Raw genomic sequence first — 7,971 nt, 5'->3', positions numbered from 1 at the left:
TGAATTACATGGTGCTTCATTATTAGGGGGGTGGGGGAGGGAAGAAGAAAGGGTGGGTCTACAAAGGGCATGACACTTTACAATGTGGCATCTGCCTAATGCCGAGTTCACTTGCAGAATAAGTCATTTGTTACCTTGGGAGAAACCTCCTAGTAAGCTATTGGATAATAGGATGAAACAATGGGCTCCTGATCTTTCAGTCATCAGTTTCATTTGTTTAGTGGTGCAAAGCTGATCGAGTACTTTCACGCAATATGCCACTTCTCACCACAAGTCTGTGAAGAGGACAGTGAAGAATCATGTCCATTTTTTAGAAAGGTAAACTGAGGATCTGAGAGAGGAAGTGGGTTGTCTAAGCCCACGGAGCCAGTGGAGGAATCAGTCAAGAGCCCTAGTCTCCCAGCCCCATTGTAGTGTGTCTTACACTCCACCTGGATGCAGACTCCACGATAGGTCACATGTAGTGTGACCATATGTCACCCACTTTGGAGCACGAAAGAGGCTCTATGAATAATTATTCTGAGACAACAACTGGAAAACAGGACTATCTCAGGAATATTTGGATGAATGGTCTCCTTCATCATGGGGCAGAAGCAGAGGAGACAGGTGCCTTACACACTGCCCAGCCCATCTCTTTTCTTTGGCAGGAGAAAAACATTTTTATCTTATTTTTTGAAAGGAGTGACTTTTCAGTCCTGAGAATAGAGTTTGATGAACAGACTCAGTTGGGTCAAGTAAGGAGGAACCAGTTCTCTTCGTTTTGTGCCACCGTGTCCCACCAGTTTGGACCACAAAGCTCCAGAAATATGACCAGTGCTTGGAAGATGTACTCAAGAATAAATGAAGGAAAGACAAGAAAAATGGTTTTTGCAGGACACAGAGTAAGAGGCTGATGAGAATAGTCAGAAAGGACCACCTGGGCAACTTATGGTCTGACAGCTGGGCAGCAAGCAGCATTGGTGTTATTATCTGTGTCCATGTGTTTCCACTGGAAAAGGCAAATTCTACCATGTGGATAAGACCATGAGGCTTCCCAGAGTGGGTATCCACTACCCCATCTGGCTAGTTAGTTCATTTGTTCCCTGGTCACTGTTAATATCTCGCTGGTGATTATATTATCTATTTTAGCAAGAATTTGCTTCTGGATATAGCTCCTCAGGCAAAAGTATGTAACAGTGATTACAGTTATATTTCTAATAATACCACATAATCTTTGCAGAATGCTTTTGTAATTATTAGTGTTTTTACCACAGTTATAAGTTCACACATGTAAAGTGCTTAAAACAGTGCCTGACACATAAGTACAGTGTATTTTCTATTGTTATTATTTCCTTTGACTTGCACAAATATCCTACAAAATGGGTTGAGCAGAAATGACAAAGAAGAAAAATAAGCACAGATTGGCTAAGTTTATTTTCCATTGTTACCCATCCTGTTTCAACAGCATGATCCTGGTCAGAGGCCTTTGGGGTAATGATACTACAAGTACACTTGGATATTTGGAATCTTGAAGCAACTTTACCTACGACTGAAAGCTCACTTCATCCTAAATCTACAATTGTGGCTGGGTGATCTGTTGTGTCAGTGTGTCGTGCCCTGTCTAACTCATTCTCCATCACCAGTGTAGTAAACCCAGTCCTATCACAGGCATAGCCTAATTGAGCCCACTCCATATAGCTGTGTTTGCAAAGGCACCAAGGGACCCAAAGGCAATCTGTCAGAAATATTTTTGCTGCATTCCAGAAAACGGTCATAACTCAATGGGCTAGGAATGAATTGTCCTCTCTCAGTCACATAGCAGGGCATTGCTGATCTCTATCAGCTTCCAGCATGAAAGTGAAGAAGTGAAATCAATAGAAATAGCAAGTTGAAGCTATATCTAAATAAATATAATTTATTTATTTTTGCCAGAATTGTGTCCTTAGAGTAAAAGAAGAATCAAAGGGAAAGGTCACTGGGGGGTTATCTATTGAGAAAGGTCATATCTGAGTAAGGATATGGCGGGTCCAACCAAGGTCAAAGCCATTTGAGAATTAGGCGTGGAAACAAGAATGGTGGGTATGTACACAATTACATACTTACTGGTTCTGTTTCTACATATAAATAGATTAGATTTATTATACAGAATTTGCTCCTATGGAGGCTGGCAAGTTCCAAGATCTACAGAATGAGTCAACAAGAAGGATGGATACTCAGGCTAGCCAATGGTTTAATTCCAGCTCAAGTCCAAAAGCCTGAGGCTCAGGAAGAGCCCAAGTTTCAGTTCTAGTACAAAGGCACGAGAAATGCCAATGTCCCGGTACCAAGTTCTGAGGCAGGAAAATTTTCTTCTACTCAGGGGATAGTAAACTCCTTTGTTCTATTCAAGCCTTCAATGGGTTGGATGAGCCCACATCTGTTATGGAGAGCAATCTGCTTTTCTCAGTCTAGTTATTTGTAAATGTTAATCTCATCCAAAAAACACCCTCACATAAATACCTAGAATAACATTTGACCAAATATTTTGGCACCCTGTGGACCACTCAAGTTGACCATCATGGCTGGTATCAAAGGTGTATCAAAATTACAAAGACAGTGGTCTGGGAACTGCTATAAGCAGAAGTCAGTGATTTTGACCCACTCCCATAAGAAGACATGCAGCTACCCAAGGCCTGTTTATGGAGTGCTAGAAATCAGGGGAGACATAAAGGAAATTACAACCAGGCATCAGCCCACCAGGGAAAATGGACATTGCCAGAGAGTATTGCTGGTATTCCTGTGCTGAGAGCTATTCCTAAATCTGACTATTTAGAAAGCACATTTTTAAAAATGGCCATTGTGGCTTGGTGGTTGAGCAATGACCTATGAACCAGGAGGTCAGGGTTCCATTCCTGGTCAGGAATGCCTGTGTTGCAGGCTCAATCCCCAGTGGGGGATGTGCAGAAGATAGCCGTTTCTCTCTCATTATTGATGTTTCTCTCTCTCCCTCTCCCTTCCTCTCTGAAATCAATAAAAAAAAACACTATACTAATAATAGACAAATATGTAAATTGACCATACCTCCGAGATGACCCACAGCCAATCAGGAGTGAGTATGCAAATTAACAAAGATGGCGGGCCTGTGGGCAGCGCACAGGCACTGAGCAGCCTGGGCGGGGGGGGGGGGGGCCGGCCTTGGTATGCCCACCGGCCACTGAGACATTCCAATTACAACAAAGGTCATTTTTTTAAACCTTCAGAACTTTTACTCCTTAAAAACTATGTCCATTCAACAAGTCACAAACTATCTCTTTGCTCTCCTTTCCCCACCAATGGCTTAAAATAACAATAAAGAGAAATTAGCTGCTCAGGATTCTGCTACTTACAGCTATGAACAAGTCAGAGCTCTGTGCATGTGCTGTGTTGTCTTTATGTTTCTAACTACAAAACTAAGAGGTACTATATGGGGCGGGGTGGGACGCCCACCCGCCCTCCATGTAGCTGGGGTGATGCGGCTGGGGTCCTGGGGACACCACTGGAGTGTCCGGTCCTGTCAGCCTGGCCTGGGGGCAGCTGGAGTTCACAGTCCTTTTGGTTTGTGCAGCCCCTGGACCGGAAGCGGAAACCAAGAGCACAGGGAGCACCAGGAATGCTAGGAATCATAGTTCTGATGGCAGGCGTGTTGTGGGATCTCCTAGACCCGTGGTTGGCAAACTGCGGCTCACAAGCCACATGTGGCTCTTTGGCCCCTTGAGTGTGGCTCTTCCACAAAATACCACGACCTGGGAGAGTCTATTTTGAAGAAGTGGCATTAGAAGAAGTTTAAGTTTAAAAAATTTGGCTCTCAAAATAAATTTCAGTCGTTGTACTGTTGATATTTGGCTCTGTTGACTAATGAGTTTGCAGACCACTCTCCTAGATATTAGAGCAAAGTGAGCCTGGAGCAAGTTACTGTTGCAGGTGGGGTTGGAGGGAAAGCAAACATGAGAGACATAAGTAAAGTCACAGTGTTTAGGAAAAATTAAAGGGAAGATATCCTGCAACTTCCAGGAAATCTCTACCAATTGAGCAAAGAAAAAAAAAAAAGACCTCTATTATTCTGTGAGCATCAAACCAAACTGGGTTGGGGTCTCAGACAATTCGCTCATATGATTGCAAAGACAGACAGAAACTCTCGGATTGGAGAGGGCTCCCAGATTTGAGAGGGTGCAGGTCGGGCTGAGGGACACCCCCTGTGCACGAATTTTTGTGCACTGGGCTCCTAGTATTAAAATAAAAACAAAAATAAAAAGGGCTGTACTTACTGCTAAAACAATTAGAAAATATGAGAAATCACAACCAAAATTTATCAATAATCAAAGCAAGTATTATTCATTTTTTTCCTAATTTTTATTTGTACATAGCTTTTTATATAATTGTAGTCAAACAATATATGGGATATTGTGTTATAGGTTAAACATGTGTTATCCTTGACCAAAGGCAAAGTTATTCCCAGGGGACATTATGCAATTATGGGGACATTTGGGTTGTCAATGTTGCAGGGAGTATGCTATGGCCAATTGGTAGAGGCCAGGAATGCTGCAGAACATCCTGTAATTCCCAAACCCAACCCCACTCCTGCGCAAATAATTATCTGATCCAAAATGTCAGTAGTGCTGAGGTTCAGAAACTCTGCTATATTTTTCAGAACTAATTTTACTTCATCTACAGTGCTCAATATTGTTACATTGTCTTTGAACTAATTTAGTCTACATTGTAGATATTGATTACATGTATTAGTGAATGCATGATGCCTCATTGAGTTCATATAAAGAAATTTTCATAACTATTCCCCTATTGTTGGACATTAAGGTTAAGAGATTTTGCTTCTGAATAGCGCTGCAATGATCATTGTGCAAGTTTCTTAATTTAAAATATTTCTTTTGGATTAATTCCCAGTCATGAGGTTAAAGGTCCACTGCCAAAATAGGAGACTGGCAATGTTTTGTGAGTAATAGTTTATGTTTTAGGTTCTTAAAAGCAGGGACTTAGCTATTTAATGTTTTACATCCCTCAAACTTAATACAATGTCCTGCATATGCTATATCTCAATAAGAGTTCATTTAACATGAATCTTAATGTTAACAAAGATCTCTCAAGATACAGTTCACTAATTTTTTTTAAACTAGGATAATTATATTGTTCTCCTTTGATCTGTGAAACATAGTTTTATTAATGTTAATTAATTTCCTAATGTTACGTTATCCTTGTATTCTTGAAATTCTACTTGATCATGAGTATTATCTGTGAATGCGCATTCATTTGCAGCTAGGGTTCAGGATCTGAAGAAAGGGTTGCGCACAAGTGAATACACTAGGCAAGAAATATGAATTTATAAGGCATAGGGGGCCAGGCAGAAAACTTCCCTCTAGTGGAGAAGCTCCCTCAAAACTTGGTCTGCTTTTTATTCACTTGAATACACATTTGCCCTTTAGGAATGCAAACAGGCATATCAAAGGTAAAGTTTGGTAAACAGTAAAAGGATTATCAGGTTAGGGAATTGCCTTGAACCATTTGGCCAACATCAGGACAATATTATGCTGATTTTCAGCCCTGCTGAATATTGCATTAATATGCTAACTACTGTTGGTCTTAGCCTCCAGCAATTATCATTTTTACATATTGATTGATTTGAGCTGTTGGTATTTCACCTAAGTTTTATTCACAAAAGATCTTGGTTTATAATTTCATTTTTTGTGCTACCATTGTCTAGGCATGTACAAATTTCTACATAGCTAGAGTGGGGAATTCACAGAAGGAATCAGAGGAGAAAAATCCCATGAAGGGATGAATGTATAGGGGGGAAAGGCAATAAGTCATTGGAAAAATAGTATGATGCCAGACTAACATAAATTTCTCTAAGTAAATAAATGAATGAATAGCCATCAACCCTTGGAAAATTTATTCAATGTTCTCCCATACATTAATAATTCAGCAAATATTAAGCACCTACTACATCCAGCCATTGTATAGGGTGTGATGGATATCATGGTGACTAATTTATTCTGTCTAGAGGATATAGACATATTGTGGGAGGTACACTCTAGGCCAGTGGTTGGCAAACGCATTAGTCAACAGAGCCAAATATCAATAGTACAACGATTGAAATTTCTTTTGAGAGCCAAATTTTTTAAACTTAAACTTCTTCTAACGCCACTTCTTCAAAATAGACTTGCCCAGGCCATGGTATTTTGTGAAAGAGCCACACTCAAGGAGCCGAAGAGCCGCATGTGGCTCGCGAGCCACAGTTTGCCGACCACGGCTCTAGGCAATGGTACTCTTAACCCAAAATTCTAGGGGAAAATAAGTGATTTCTTTAATTACAAACTTAATATATGCTGAATGCAAAAAAAGAAAGAAAAACCAAGAAGCTTGCATCCATCCATAGTCCCATTACCACCCAAATATAAATGTTCTTGCTATTTATAAGTGTGTAACAATTTCAAAACATAGTCATTAAAACAACAATATGTTATATTTTAGAGTTCTGGATCTGATGGGCTCAGTGGGGCAATTCTTCCTTGGAGTGCCTCAGATGGTGACAGTCAAAGGGCATCAACCTCCACGTGGCTAACTTGAGCTTCCTCACAACATGGTGGTTTCATGGTACTGAGCCTTCTTACACAGCAATTGCCTTCCTGAAAGTAAGTGTTCTAAAAGTCATGGGCAGCTGCAAGTCATCTTAGGACCTAGTCTCAGAAGTCACTCAGCACGACGTTGGCAGTCTTCTGCTGATCAAAGCCGTCATAAATCAGGTCACACTCAAGGGAGCAGTGCAATAGACTGTAACTCTGGCTTGTGTGTTAGGGAGAAGGAATCCACGGTGCCCAGCCATCTTGGAGACAAGCTACCACAATTGCTTACCTTTGTCAATGTGACTTTTAAATAATTTTTCTACGAACCAAAAATATGACCATTAAAATCAGGAAATTAACATTGATAATCCTCAGAACTCATTCAAGTTTTGTCAGTGATCCCAACAATAGAATCCAGTTCAGAACCACACACTGCATTTAGTTGGCAAGCCTCCTTAGTCTCTCTTAGATTGGCACAACTCTTGTTTTTCTCTGATTTTCATGACTTTGACATCCCTGAAGAGTACAGGCCAGTTTGCACATAGAATGTCCCTGAAGGTCAGTTTCATATGATGTTTCCCCATGATCTGATTCAGGTTTTGTACCTTGGGTGAAAATATCACAGAGGTGTTCCTAGGTTTTCTGTCAATTTAAATCTACAGTTGAGCCCCTCTAATAAACTTTAAATTTCAATTGTATTTTTCAACTCCAGAATTTCCACTTGGTTCATTATAATAATTTCAATATCTTTATTGATAGTTTCTATTTGATGTGATGTTGACATTGTACCTTCCTTTACTTCTTTAATCAATGGTTCTGTTAATTCTTTGAACATATTTTTAATGGCTACTTTGAATTCTTTGTGAAATCTAACATCTGGTCCCTCTCACAGACAATTTCTGCTGCTTGCTTTTTTCCTGTGTATGTCCCACAATTCTTAGCTGATAACTGAACATTTCAGATAATGTATTGTAGCAATTCTGAACTTGTCCTTCTCCTAAACTTGCTATTGTTTGCTTATTTGTCTAGCGACTGGTTGGTCTGTTTACCGCATTTTCCAGCGTATAAGACGACTGGGTGTATAAGATTTTCCTGGGTTAAAAAGTCATCTTATACACCGGAAAATACGGTAGTCCAATATATCTAATCCATTATATCTAATCCCATCAATATAGTCCAATATACCATATTTTCCAGCATATAAAACGACTTTTTAACCCAGGAAAATCTTATACGCCCAGTAGTCTTATACGCCAGAAAGTACGGTATTTCCCCCATGGTGTGAAGGCTCTTCGGAGGGCTCAGCCTTGAGCCTGTGTACTGTCATCCTGGGATGACTAGGTTTTCTCTTTGGCTGTTTCTTTCCCTGTTCCGACCCAGCTTTTAGCTTCACTAATTG

The sequence above is a fragment of the Eptesicus fuscus genome, chromosome 19, assembly GCF_027574615.1.
Source record: "Eptesicus fuscus isolate TK198812 chromosome 19, DD_ASM_mEF_20220401, whole genome shotgun sequence".
In the NCBI taxonomy this organism is placed as follows: domain Eukaryota; kingdom Metazoa; phylum Chordata; class Mammalia; order Chiroptera; family Vespertilionidae; genus Eptesicus; species Eptesicus fuscus.
The sequence above is the reverse complement of the archived record's forward strand: the minus strand, read 5'-3'. Positions refer to the sequence as shown.